This window comes from Euprymna scolopes, chromosome 29, assembly GCF_053919585.1.
Source record: "Euprymna scolopes isolate OS-2025 chromosome 29, ASM5391958v1, whole genome shotgun sequence".
In the NCBI taxonomy this organism is placed as follows: domain Eukaryota; kingdom Metazoa; phylum Mollusca; class Cephalopoda; order Sepiida; family Sepiolidae; genus Euprymna; species Euprymna scolopes.
The window spans coordinates 25704296-25719120 of record NC_136510.1 but is presented as its reverse complement, the minus strand read 5'-3'; the positions used below and the strand labels follow the sequence as shown (position 1 = coordinate 25719120).

Sequence of the window (14825 nt, the reverse complement as noted above, 5' to 3'; positions counted from 1 at the left end):
GCATATGACCCAGTGGCTTGCGCATATATGGCGTAATTTACAGGTCCAGCTTTCAAACTCTACACATTAAATTAGGCTGTATTTTGGCAATAGTGCATCAAATGTTGTCTTCCCAAGTGGTCTATTGTGTCTCGTTTATCAGTGCATGCATGAGACTTTACATTATCCCCAAAGAAAATAATCTAATGGACAAGGTCCATTTCATGGAATTATTCGTTCATCAAATGTTTCTCTCAAATGCTGCTCAGGTGTCGACCTCTTCATGATGAATTGCCAAACCAAGCTGAACTCAAAATAACTGCTAGTTACCAAATCTGCAATGAAAAAAAAATAGTTGTCAATTCAAAGTTTGTCACTGCTAAAAAAAATACCACTGTACATAACAAATTAAACCAACAGAATCTTTATACCTTCTCAAAATTCAACCTTTGATCAACATAACATTAGGAATAGAAATGCTGAAATTGGCTGCAACATTTAATGGAGTAGAAAGTGGAACTTAGGTTTACTTTTGGCATCGCGTCATTCTTGTTTTATTTTACTGTTTTGTCCTGACATTTCTATGAGTGATGTTTCTGACAAATGAAGAATTGTTTTCTTAGAATCTTTTTGAATCTTACATTTTAAAGTAGTTTTTTTTTTTTTTTTCAACTCCTTACATCAAGTAGTTTCATGCCTTGTCTGGAGCGATTTCCATATATATATATATATAGAGAGAGAGAGAGAGAGAAGTAATCTACTTTTTAGAAGCACGGGGAAAATGAAATTAAAAATATGAGGTAAGAAAGAACGACCATGTGCGTATTTTTTTTTTTTTTAATAAACAAATATTTAGTTTCAAAATTTCGGCTTATAACAGGAATGTTTGTAAAAACAATACATTTTTTTTTCTTACTTGCCATGGGTGTAGTTTTGCACAGTCTATTTGTCAAAGGTGTTGAAACTTTAAATAAATATTTTTTATTTAAAAAAAAATATCCGCACGTGGTCGTTCTTTCTAATCTCATGTTTTGAATTTCATTTCCTCCGTGCTTCGAAAAAGTGGATTACTTCTCTTTGTTACACATTTGCGCAGGAACGAGCGCTTCTCCACTGGACTGGACAGGACAGGACACATTCAACATCTTCAACAAATAAATTGTGCCAAACTACACCATGGCAAGTAAGAAAAAAAAAGAAAAAGAAAAAATGTATTGTTTTTAAAAATATTCCAGATGAAGGCTTCGCTTTAAACCAAAAATTTGAAACTTTAAATAAATATTTGTTTATTTAAAAAAAAAAAAAAAAATCCGCATGTGGTCGTTCTTTCTAACCTCATGTTTTGAATATGTCTGTACGTGCCTGCTCATTGGCTGATTAGGAAGGGTGAGGTGGATACTAGAAAGCTGATTGGCTAACTAAAAACTAAATAGAAGATGAATATATAAAAATGCGAGACGACCACAAAATTCTTGCATAAGCCTGAAGAATCCTAGAGTGGATCAAATGCGGAATATTCTTTGTAGCTTAATCGCCATATATATTTTATAACTTTATATGGTTAAAAAAAAAAGGATAAAAGTGCTCAATACGCTAGAAGAGCTGACTGTTTTTATTTTACAATTTCAAGTATTGACGTAATCCATTACAATTGTTTCCGTGGAAAAAAAATTTACTGTCTGCTTCAGATGACGTCAAAAAATAAAAAAAATTTTGCCGCCTGGCGAATCAGATAGTAAATTTTCTGTCTGCAGAAAACAATTGTGATGGATTAAGTCAATACTTGAGATTGTAAAATAAAATATATATATATATATATAATAGAAAATCCATTGTTTGAAAAGCACTCGATATTAAGAATGTAGGATTTAATAGTTGAAAGATCAGATAAGTGTAAAATTGATTTTAATAAACATTTCTATTTATTAAAATAAAATTGAAATTTTTTTTTTAAATTTTTCAAATAATATGATATTCTTCTTCAGGAAATACAGACAGTTTTTTTTTCTTCTTCTTCATATGTGTCATGGAGATAACACCCGGCAAGTCCACAGAGGTTGGGGGTTGAGGTTGAATGATGTTTTAATATCCTTTGATAGTCAGGGAGTGAGTGGTGTGCCGGGTCTAATGTAGAGTTTGAGGCAAACCGACTGGCACGCAGGTTAGCCTTCTCGATTGCTGTGCAAACAACTTCATGATTGTTTGATAGTGGGGAAATCGTTGACTGCCCGTTATTTACTACATTGTTGTAGATTTTCCAAAAATCACGGATTCCTAATTTCTGTGCTTCGATGCGTTTTCTGGTGGTTTCAGTGTATTTTGTTTTAGCTGTCGCTATTACTCTCTTACAATTATTTATAGCTTTTATATACTTCTGTCTGTTTGAACTGGACTTATGTCAGTTGAATCTGTGGTACGCATGCTGCCTTTGAGCAATGGCAGCTGCACAAATAGAAGTAAACCATTGTGGAGAGTGGGGCTTGCTATAGAATTTCTGCGTGGGAACATGTGCTTCAGTTGCAGTTTTGAACCATTCAGTGGTCTCATTTGCGCACTGTTCAGCTGGAAGAGAAAAGATATTTCCCCATGGGGTATCTCTGATGAGATCCCTGATGGCTTCTCAGTCAGCCTTTTTGTAATACCTCGTTTTGAGCAATGGTCTTCAGTTTTGGGTTGAGAATTAAGGGCGATTTCTACTATTATTACAGTGTGATCAGCATTCCCGAGTGGGCTGTGGGCATTCGTTATACAATCATTAGGAACTGTGCTCAGAGATAGATCTAGAAGTGAGGCATGTTGATCTTGCTAGTCTGGGAAACGTGTCGGAAATTTAACCGTCTGTGATAGGGAATGATTATGCAGTAGAGCCGACATCTATTCAATGTAGCCACTTTCAGCTTCAATCACCGCCTCAATCTGGGTCCAGAATTAGGAGCATGCCTTTTCTACAAGTCGCCTGTTCTTGTGAGTAAATATGAGATAGGATAGCCGGTGATTCGAACTTGCAAAACTAGATTTGGAATTGAGAATTCCGATCATAAGTTAAAATAAATACAGAATGTTATTGAAAATGGAATGTAGAATTACCATTGTGTAGTTCCCATAAAATAGTTAGATATCTGTTTATTGAAAAAGAAATCTAATGATGTAATTTTGTTTCTGTTAAAGAAATGAAATTAAAATAAGGAATTTAAAAACGAACAATGGAAAATGTTTGTAAAGTGGCTTAATCAAAAATTAGGTTAGAGAGTCGGCTTTGTAGAAACATGAGGAAATGCATGTCGAACCATGGAATCGCGATGCAAACTGTTTAGTCATGCAATGACGTCATGTGTTCTCAATATAGAGAGCTTTAGTCAGAGTCAGTCAGGAAGAGAGAAGAGGAGTCAGAGACAGAGCTGACATAGAACCTTGAAAGTGAAGGGGAGAAGAAAGAATCATGTAAAGACTTGAATTCCTTAATGCAAAGCCATTGACCGGTCGTAATGGAATATACAACATCACCATCTTTTTGTATCTGCGTCTTCGTGTTATGTTATTCAACAGAAAAGGTATTGTTAATTTATATTATAAGAACTTTGTGGAAATCATCTCAAAAATAGGTAAAGAAATATGTGTGCCAATGTTATAGAAACACTCCCATTCACAGAACTGTCAAACGTATAAATGTCAATATCACTATCAATCTCTCGGTCTATCTATCAATATATCATAAAGCTCATCTCATTGTGTATTACATGGCGTCGGCTCTCCTGTATTAACATGTACCCTGTCTCTTTATATATACAGAACTGTCTCTCTCTCTTTATATATACGCGGTATATCTGCACACCAACATGAACACTCTAACACGAACAACAAATACATACGTCATCCCTTCTTTAATAAACCCTATGTAACACAAGCACCGACGGAGCTCAGCGAATACTCAGCAGATAACAGTGATCAGGCTGGCTTTGGTGTTATGGGAGGTCAGGTTGGTGATGTTCTCGACGTATGACCAAACAAAGTAGTCCTGTGGGGAAGGAGGGGACCAATGAGAAAAGGGTTCAAAATCATACCACTCCTTCTGAAGCCAAGCCTGGGTCTCTTTGGACTTGTGGGGCGGTGCCGAGTCCTGCTGCCACACCAGTCCAATTGCCACCTGATTTCACCAGGAGATCACCACACTCTTCAGCATATCCAAGTACACTTTGGTGTTGACTTTCAAGCTGACTTTGAAGATGTGAGGTGGCATGATGTGGCTCTCACTTGAAACCACACCAAAGACCATAAGCATGACCGGAAACTTTGTTTTCATCACCCTGGGTACGTCCCTGTTATTCGTGACAATCTAGCGATGCATTTTGAGGATGCTGGCAATGATCCTGTTGTCATAACTTGAATCGATAGAGAGCATGTCTTGTACAGCGGCGCATCTCCAATCTCACTCATTGAACATTGTGTCACTTTCAAACATGATAGGAGGCTCCAGTCGCTCTTGGGATTTGTACACAGTTGGCCAACTAGTAGATGGTCTGCAACACAAAAAAAAAAGTTTTCATCAAAAGGAAATGGAATCATGTCATCTTTTCTTTGGCGACAATTTTATCGTTAAATCCTGGTGTTGCATTTAGACCTCGCACCATACATGCAAAAAATTGCATTGTTGTCGGTAGTACAAAAACACATACAATATAATGAACTGTGTTCCTATCTTGGTCGCTGTGGTTTTTTTTCTTTATACGCACCCTTTCTGTGCTCTTTCCCAACCAAGGGGAGTACTGTCTACAAATACGTTTTTTCATCCCTCAAAAAAAGTCAAAACTGTTGGAAATCAGGAGATTTATTTAACTCCATCTTTGTTCCAAATCACTGACTAGTGCTACCAAATCAGGCTGTATGAACATACCATCTGATGATGATCTAAAATACACCAAACATTGTTATTGTTTTGTTTTTTCCTTTTCATTTGCAAAACTCAATCATGTTCTGCGAAGTCAAAAAATGAAGACCACAATTTTCCCCTACAAAACAACCAAAGCAATGAATTTGACATTAAATAACCCAAAAAGGGTTGATATACTGTTGAATAAAATAATCAAACCAATAACCATGAATACATAGTTGAAGATATAAAAACTTGAAGCATAAAATTTTTTTCTAAATTTTTCTGGATTCGCCATTAACTTAAAAAGGGTTGATATACCATAAAACAAAGCAACGAAACCACACACACACACACACAAGGGAGTTGTTGGTTGGGAAATTCATGTTAATTTCAGCTTTTTTTTTAACATTGATTAATTATGTTGGTATGTTAATTAATTAGTGTCATAATTATGTATTCGTACTAGTGTTGGGACGATTAATCAGAATTGGGAACAGGAAAAATCAGAAGTATCGAAATCGGTATCAGTATCAGAAAAATTTGTGCCTATTTCCCACTGCCAAAAACGTTTCTTTTAATTGTCTTTTTTATTTGATTTTATTAAAAGTAAAATCTTCCACTGCTGTTAGTAATCTATAACAGAAAAGTGAAAATGTGTGTTAGTGTTTGCACTTTTTTGTATGTCTGGCAAAGGCTTTTTGGGAGGGTGGGGGTCACTAAATTCTTGGAACTTTTTATATACTTATACCCTAGATTATAATATCTCTAATTTACGAAAGGAGCTAGTGTGCATCTTTTATTTGAGCGACTTTTACACGCTATTTTCACGCTATTTCTTCCTTCCATGTAAACGCGAAACTGAATCCGTAGCAAACTAAGCTCCCTGGCACTCTTCCCAGGGACGTCCAGAAAGCAATCAGCTTTGATCAATGCAGGCAAAACCCGTCATATCAGGCAATTGCTATTCATTTGGACACTCCCCTTTTTATGGGGAGCTGATTTTCCCCAACATCTTGGGGAAACAAACAAATCCGCAGAAACTGGCTTGCAGCCAAAGTTAAGTGTGGCGTGATGTTTGACCTTGTTAAATTTACGCACCTGTGTCAACTCCTTCACTTAACTTTTTAATCATTTAATTTCAACCATTCTCACTTCCTCGGCCCCCTTAGTGTTGCAGTAAGTATCAAGTTATCACTTTCTTTTCTGCCTTCGCCTCAAGGCTTTGGGTTCAACCCTACCTGCCTACCAAAACTTTTTTTTTCCCTACACACACACACACACACACACACTGACAAACACCCTAGTCTATTATATAAAAGCAAAAATGTGTGCGTGTGTTTGTGTGTGCACTTTTTTGTATGTCCGGCAAAGGCTTTTTGACGGGGGGGGATACCGTTTCTTAGAACTTTTTATATACTCCCTAGATTATAATATCTACGATTTACGAAAGGAGGTTGTGTCTATCTTTTATTTGAGTGACTTTTATGTTAGAAAATTTGTGCTATTTCTTGCTCTCACTTGTTTGCTCATGTTTTTCGTATCTAAAAGCGAAACTACGAAAGCGAAGTCGTGTTCTCGGCCTTTTGTGCAGGCATGTCCATTAAGCAATCAAATTTGATCAATCTGGGAACAAACCCCTCATATCAAACAATTGCTATTCATTTGGACACTCCCCTTTTCATGGGGATCTGGTTTTTCCCAACATCTTGGGGAAACACACAATAGGGCAGTTGGCTTGAAGTCAGAATTAACTGTGTGATTTTATTTCTCTATGGCATGATGTTTAACTTAGACGTTCGTTTAAGCACCTGCCTTTTTTAACCGTTTAATTTCCACCATTCTCACTTCCTCTGTCCTCTTAGCGTAGCGGTAACATGTCACGTTTTCTTTTCTAACTTCACCTCAAGGCTTCGGGTTCGAGTTTACCTGCCTACCAAAACTTTTTTTTCCCCCTCCTTAAACACACATCGACAAACACCCGGGCAATGCTGGGCACCCCTGCTAGTGTATAATATAAATCTTACCTGTCTGCTTAAATGTTTGTATGTCTGCCTAAAACTTTTGACAGAGGCGACGGATTTTTACGAGATCAGTATCGTTTTGAAACTCGACTCTTCGGACAACAAATATAAAAAAATTGGCTAAAGACATTAATTCCTTCACCCTCAACTGGCCACTTTTCTACAAGGGGGGGGGTCGCTTTTTTTCATCGATATTTTTGAAAGTCATCACCTCTTTTCAATTCACTAGCTTTAATTTAAACTTTATCCACTTCCAGTTGGGTGGTGGAAGGAACAGCAAAGATATCACGTTTTTTTTCACATTCTTTTCCTCCTTCATGGTATGAGTTCGAGCCTGCCTGCCTGCCTACTACCACTTTTTTTTTTTTTTTTTTGCTCAACACATACCTCTAAACAACTGGGCAACGCCAGGTACCCAGGCTAGTAAATAAATATTTATTGATTTTTAAACTAGCAGTAAATCAAAAATCTATAGATCATCCTCCACAAGTGTATTTTTTTTTATCTGTACATTTAACGTTGTTTTTACGCTAATACTAAAAAATAACAACTCTATGGTAGAATATTTAGAGACTTATAAAGAATTGTAATCAAGAATTTGGTACGGAATCAGTAATTGTATATCGGAATCGGAAAAATACTGGAATCACTAATTGGTACGTATTAAAAATTCTGTATATTTGTTTGTTGTATCAAAGACAAATATTTCTCTTCTGCTTTAAAACCACAGCATGTGAAGCATATCATCTTGTGCTTATTGAATTGTACAAACCATTCTTTCTATTTATATGCAGAGTCACCTCAACAGAATTATTGTAGGTCATTCATTCACACCCGACGCCAAGTAAGGTAAGTGGCCCTATATAATGTTTATACAATTATTAATAATAATTGCTGCCCTTCATTCGTGATGCTACTTAGTGAGTTCATGCATTAAGTTGTCTCTTTTTATATCACGTGTTTACCTTAAAATACAATGGAGGGGGGAAATAGGGATGCTTTGTTGGGGAGAGAATGGAGGTCATATGCCAAAATGACTATTACAAAGAATGCAAAGGAAGGAAGGAAGTAAACTTAAAGAATATTATTTTCAAGGAATGTGTGTGTGTGTAGGTATGAAATATACAATCTAATATATGAAAGGCAAAATGTGTTTGTATGTCACCCAAAAACTTTTCTCATCGGATCTTGGTCAAATAATATGTGAAAATTAGAAAAAAAAAAGGTCAATTCTTTCATATTGATATGATCATTTAAAAGAAGGGTCGCAAAATATCATTCCTTTTTAACTGACTTCGGCAACCATGCATGTGCGTGTAGCATTATTTCTTGAATTGATTTAAATAGAAAAAACAAAAAACACATTTGTTATTTGTGATTTCTTTTCGTTCACTTCTTTATTTCTTTTATTTGTCCATACCCTTTTTTTTTTTTTTTTTTTTAATGTTTTGCCCTTGCTCAATATCCTTACTACACCACTTCTCCAAACCCAGAAAACACCGGGTACCGCCGCTAATATATATATTGTAACATAATCCTTAAATTGGACTATGTGTTTAAATAAAATTTTAAAATTTAATTTTTAGGGCGACAAAAAATGTATCCTTTTTTTTTTTTGTTTGATTGTCACCAATGTAAAAATGAAAAGAGAGAGAAAGAGGGGCTAAACCTATAACGAGAGAGTATAGAAGAAAGAGAAAGAAGTGAGAAAGACGTTCTGCGGGTGAATCAGCAAGTGAGATGACCAGGTCACCCTGTCAGCGATGCGCTTTTTGACCCCTGCTAGTTATTAAGGAAACCAAGAAAAAAGAGAAGGATAAGAAGAGTACTGAGAAGAGACAGAAAGATAGAGGGGAAAGAGACGTTTTTGTGGTAAAAATACATTCGGTCAACCCGCCGAGCCAGGCGCACATGGAAAATTTCCACCCAACAACGACAGATAATGATAATGTTGAACCTCCCTCCTTCCCCATTAACAGCAAAAGAAATGAGCTGATGCTGACTGTAAAATGGCGAGGGACACAGCACACCAAAAGATATACAGCAGAGGATAACCAAAACAGTGGATAAATAATACATAAGGAATGTATCGCATGTTACGAACGGTCATCCGAAGCGAATAATATCGTGGTTAAACTTCACATAGAAAAGAAAAAAAGAAAGGAAAAAAAAAACTGTAAGCCCTCTCTTTGCATACCTCTTTCTTGTATATTAAGGTGGCAAGTTCATTTTGCCATTGTTTTGTTTGGACTGATATTTTATTTTTTATTTTTGTATCGATATATTTCTCGTTGGCATTTTCAGATGGTTGATTAAGATATCCCTTCCACATATTCATATTTTTTTATTTTTTATTTAATCTCCCCCCCCACTATAGTTTAATTTTTTATAATAAAATTAACTTTAAAACGTTACCACTGGTGTCCATATTTGTTCTTTCTTGCGTGCTGTTGTATTCGTCCTCGTGTCTCCTTTATTTTTACCCTTGTCACATGTGCGATAAATATTTGTTTTTCGTAAATTCTTTTTTGTATCGCTTTGTTTGCTCCTTATTTTAGCCCCCTTTTATTTTAGCCCATGTGTAACAATATATATATATATATATATATATTGTATTATTCGGTGTTCATGGATCCAACACGCACACATTTATATATGTGTACTAACAGGTTCCTCGGCATTGCCCGGTCATAAAAATCATTTAAATGTGATGTTTTAATTTATGCAAATTTTGTATTTATTAACCGTATGTATATTTGTGCATGCATGGAGGATACAAATTAAGTCAACTTACACCTGCCATTTTTTTCCATTTTAACCTCTTAACAGCTATTTTTTTTTTTTTTTCAGTTAAAATCTAAATCTAATTTTTTCAACAGGTTCATATTCCCCATATGTCGGGTTTCAAATCAGTAGACCAAAAATTGATAGAGTAGTATGGTAGAGACCATTCTGTACACACACACGCATGCATAGATAAGGTCACTATGCTATCTATATATATATGGGTAGGACGCCCGGCATTGCTTGGTTGTAAAATACACCTATTTTAAAGTATACAGATTTTGTATTTATTATTATAGAGCCAATTCTCTTTTGATTAATATATTATACCCAATATATAATAGTGATTGCAAAAGTTTAAAAAAATTATTTGGATGCCATCGGCTAGGATTGAAACCAAAATATATAGCTCTCCAGCCTTATTCGTTACACTCTGAACTAGGTCTATCTGTATACAAAAAGTTTTTAAAAAATAACATTGTTTAACCTATTTACGTGTTAATTTATTTATTTTGTTGACGTTGGCTTGATTTACAGTGTGAATCATGCTTAAAACAAACAAGGTATGTTTTATTTGATTCGTAATTAGTTAATTTACCATCAGAGGCTACATTTGTTGTGCTTGACATCCATAAAACTGAAATACAACATTTTACTTTATTTTTTCTTTAGAAAATAAAAATTAAAAAAAAAAATGGTTATTCCGGAGTTCAACAAACAAGCAACAAAAAACTAGATTTAAAGTCATATCTAAAATATACACACACACACACACACCTGTTCTTGTTTGTTTTGGGTGTGGAAATTGCTTCAGACAAAGCATGAAGCCACCTGATATAAGTAGCTAAGAAACACACTCTCAAAAATAGAATTACTTCAAGGTCAAAAACTAGTCATGGATAAATATTATAGGAATTATAATGCTCCCATTCACACAACTGGCAATGTCAAGAGGTTCCTTGAAGCGCACAATATTCCATGTTTGGATTGGCCTGCACAATCTCCTGATCTCAATCTTATCGAAAATGTATGGCATTACATCAAGCAGCAGTTATGCAATGATAAAATTTCAAATCTGGAAGAACTTTGGACAAAAATTAAAGAAGTGGGATGACCTTTCACCAGAGTATTGCTGCAGACTAATTCAAGAGAATGCCCCAAAATCTGCAGGCTTTCAAATTGCAGAACGGCTATGCTACTAAATATTAGCTAGTCCATTGTGTTCCTATTATATTTGTGTTGTATTAATGTTCTAAAGTTACATTTAAATAATAATTTTCCATTGTGTGGAATTTCTTTTTGCCTTCTCAATTGGAAGTTAATTTTTTAAATTTACGTGAACACTAGGATACTTCAATTAAAAGTCAGAAATGAACAGGTAAAATTATAGAGGCGGATCAAATGAAACAGTTGCATTCAATTTAGCTTAAATTTGCGGTTTTTGAAAAAAATGACAAGTGCGGAATTTCTTTTTGGCGCCACTGTATATGTTTTTGTTTGCTTTTTTATGGAAATCACTCCTGATAAGGCATGAAACCACCAGATGTAAGCAGCAAAAAAAAACAAACAAAAAGGCCAAAAACCAACCAACACTAAGCATTTGATACATGTATTCTGACCAATAAAACAGCAATTTTTCCCCTTTGTCAGAAACATCGCCCATTGAATGTGGAGACTAAAGGACAAAATAATGCAAGCGAGAACTACAAGTCTGCTGAAAGTAAACTGAACGTTCATTTTCTACTCTTCCGAATAATACAAACATTTGTAATTCCCCTCTATTTATGAAACTTTTATGGCTTGGAATGTAAACCCTCATAACGATATAGATTCTGAAAGTCATGGTTTTTGGATAAGTATACTTCATTTTGATGGGGGGGGGGCAAAAATTATTGTCACGGCTAAATTTGTACTTTCTTTAGAAAATTAGGTATTATTTTTTTTTTGCATTAACCACAACTCACCATTCACATTCAAAATGTCGACTTTTATAGATTTTCAGGTGTGCTGACAGGTTTGTAGAGGAGACATCATAAGTGGGGTGAATGCTGTGGCACGTTCCTGAAGAGTCTCTATTGAGTAGGGTGTTGAAGTGTTTGACCCATCTGTTCCTTATTTCAGTTTCTTCTGTCAGGATGGTGTTTGTTGTCCCTGCAGCAGAGCGATTTGGTCCAAAGATTTTCTTAGTATTGGCAAAAAAGTTTCTAAGGTTCCTTCTGTCTACAAAGATTTGCTGGTCTTTGGCAGTTTGTTGCCACCACTCGTTTTGTATTTCCCTGAAACCTCGATTGGCACAGACTCTTTGTTTGAGCATACTCTTTTTGTGTGGTTATTTGGATCTTGTTCATACGCTATTCAAGCTTTCCCTTTCTCATCGGTAAGACTTTATTATATCATCGTTTTCATCAAACTAATCCTGTTGTTCTCTGCTTTGATAGCCAAGTATTATTTTTGCAGTCTCGTTGATGGCATTTTAGATATTGGTCCATTCCACATTGAGTGATGGACGAGGCTGGCAGGTTTTGTTGGGCTGCTGTTCAGAAAGCATGTGACGTTTCTTGATCTTTAAGTTTGTCTGTGTCATATTTCCGTCAGGTTTCATTTTGCTGATTTTTATGTGGCTTTTTTTTTTATTTAGAGTTTAGTATAGCACTAAAACAAATGCGCTAAGGGGAAACTGCCAGACCCGACAACTCGTTACAGAGCTCTTCACACAAATGCTTCCACTCTCTCATATAAAAAGTATGGGAGGAAAAACAGGTCCCCAGTGACTGGAAAAATGCTCTCCTTCTTACCATCTTCAAAAAGTGAGATAGAAGATAGAAGAGAATGTGGATAGAGGGATTTTGCTACTATCAATAGCAAGGATACTTTTAAACCAACTACAGGACGTAACCGAAGATATCCTGCCTGAATCTCACTGTGGTTTCCATCCATCCAAAGGAATCATTGACATGATTTTCTGTACCTACCAACTGCAGGAAAAATCGAAAGAACAACAAAAACCCATGTTCCTAATATTCTATGACCTTGAGAAAGCATATGGCAGTGTTCCAAGAACAGCCATGTGGTCAGTCCTAGATCGGTTTGGAGTCCCTGAACCATTTGTGAACATGATCAAAGCCCTGCATGATGGGATGTCAGCTAAAGTGGTCCACCAAAGCAACCTGTCAGAGCTTAAAAAGGGTTGTGTGTTGGCACGGACACTGTTCTCCCTCTCTCGCAGTTATGATATTCAAAGTCCCTCAAAACAACCCCGGGACAGATATCAAGTTCAAGTTTGACGGAGGAATTTTTAAACTGGCCAGATTAAAGTCAAGACAAATGACCAACACCATGAAAGTGATGGAACTGCAATATGTAGACGACAACACTGCCGTGGCCCAATCCCAAGATGACGTTCAGCAGTCTGTAGACAATTTTCATGCCACATACACATGCTTTGGCCTAACAGTTAACAAGACCAAAACCAAAATACTGGCCCAACCACTGCCAGGGAAAGTTGTACCAGACTTCAACATCACCATGACTGGCACCATCATAGAATGAGTTGAGCACTTCCCATACCTGGGCAGCATTCTTTCCACTCAAGCTACTGCTCGAAAGAAACCGACTACAGGCAGGCCACACCGCTTTTAGAAGACTGTACCCTAGGGTCTTCAAGAACAAGGATCTAACCATCCATCCAAAGGTGATGGTATACAATGCCATAGTTGTCTCCACCCTATTATATGTGTGCAAGACATGGACCATCTACAGTAAAGACCTTAAAACACTTGAACAGTTCCACCAGAAAAAACTGTGGACCATCATGCAGATTAAGTGGGATGATTATGTGTCCAACATAACTATCCTCTAGAGAGCCAATTTCACCAGCATCGAGGTCTTGATCATGAAACACTTAGATGGTCTGACCATGTGGCTTGCATGGAGGACACTAGACTGCCAAAACAAGTGATCTTCAGTCAACTAAATGTAGGAAATCGACCCCGAAGCTGCCCGCTACTTAGATTCAAAGACTGAAGAAATCTCTAGGTGAGACGAATATAGATCCAAACAGCTTTGAAGCCTCATCGAACAACACGCATGAATGGAGGAACAGAATTAAAGTGGGTACAAGCCAATTCGAAGAAAATAGAAGAGCAAATCTAATAACCAAACGGCAACAAAAGGCCATTAGAACCAACTAACCGCAACCACTCCCCACAATACAATGTGACCAATGCCCCCAACTATTCAGAGCCCAAATTGTTTTTTTTTCAGCCACAAAAGGACTTACCATCCCGATAATGACTAAAATTCTTACAAAACTCATAAAGCTTTCTCTTCTGCTTCTTTTCTGTATTGAACTTGGAAACTATGATATTCAGACATGAATGTATGCCGTTGACGAAGTTAAGCTGGCAATGAATATCACAGTTAAAGTTGGTGCTGATAAGTAGTTTACCAGATATGAAAACATTTGTTATCCAACGTAAAAACTAATCTAATCCCTGGCAGGCATTCTTTTCACAACTGAGGAATTAGTAATGTGCATGCGTAACAGCTTTTTGAATACCCCCCACCCCAACCTCCCCATGTTAAGAATGGTTTTCGAAATAAACGTCCCAAACCTCCCCATGTTAAAAGTGGCTTTCGAGATCAAGACCCCATTTTTTCCATTTTTGGGTGTAGAGAGGTGAAAAAAATATTTGCTTCAGTTGCATGTGCATTACTATTTGGTTGTGAAACAAAATGGCTGCTAGGGATTACATTAGCTTTTATGTTGAGTATCATATGTTTTCATAACTGGTAAATGACTTATAATTTTAACAGTTATATTCATTGTCAGCATACCCAAAAGCCTGTCGGCCCTGTCGGTGGGGCATTAGAATACGCCGACTGTCCCCCTGCAGAGGGTAAAAGTCCCTCAATGGGAGTCCTGGATATGACCTTAAACTATATCCAGTGGTGAGGCCCCAACTTGTGGGCTTTGGGGAGTGTGGAGCCACCCTTTAATTACCATTGCTCCCAGGTCCACTCTGACCCGGAGTGGTAGTACCTGTTAGGGTCCCAACTATGGGTTAAATAGAAACCGACTTGAAAACAACAAATATATTCTATTAAAAAAATTTTCTTCAAAATCTTTGGATTCGGCATTAAATAACCCGAAAAGGGTTGATATGCCGTAA

General features: G+C 36.5%; 1 protein-coding gene across 7 annotated transcripts in view; it reads left to right on the top strand.

The window, feature by feature from the left end:
- LOC145252556 (5-aminolevulinate synthase, erythroid-specific, mitochondrial-like) overlaps positions 1–14825 on the top strand; it is a 232690-nt gene that overhangs the window by 84721 nt on the left and 133144 nt on the right. For all 7 annotated transcript variants that reach the window (XM_080112112.1, XM_080112119.1, XM_080112111.1 and 4 more), the window contains one exon: positions 7665–7719. The gene's annotated coding sequence lies outside the window, so the exon portion shown is untranslated. The remainder of the gene's footprint in view (positions 1–7664; positions 7720–14825) is intronic.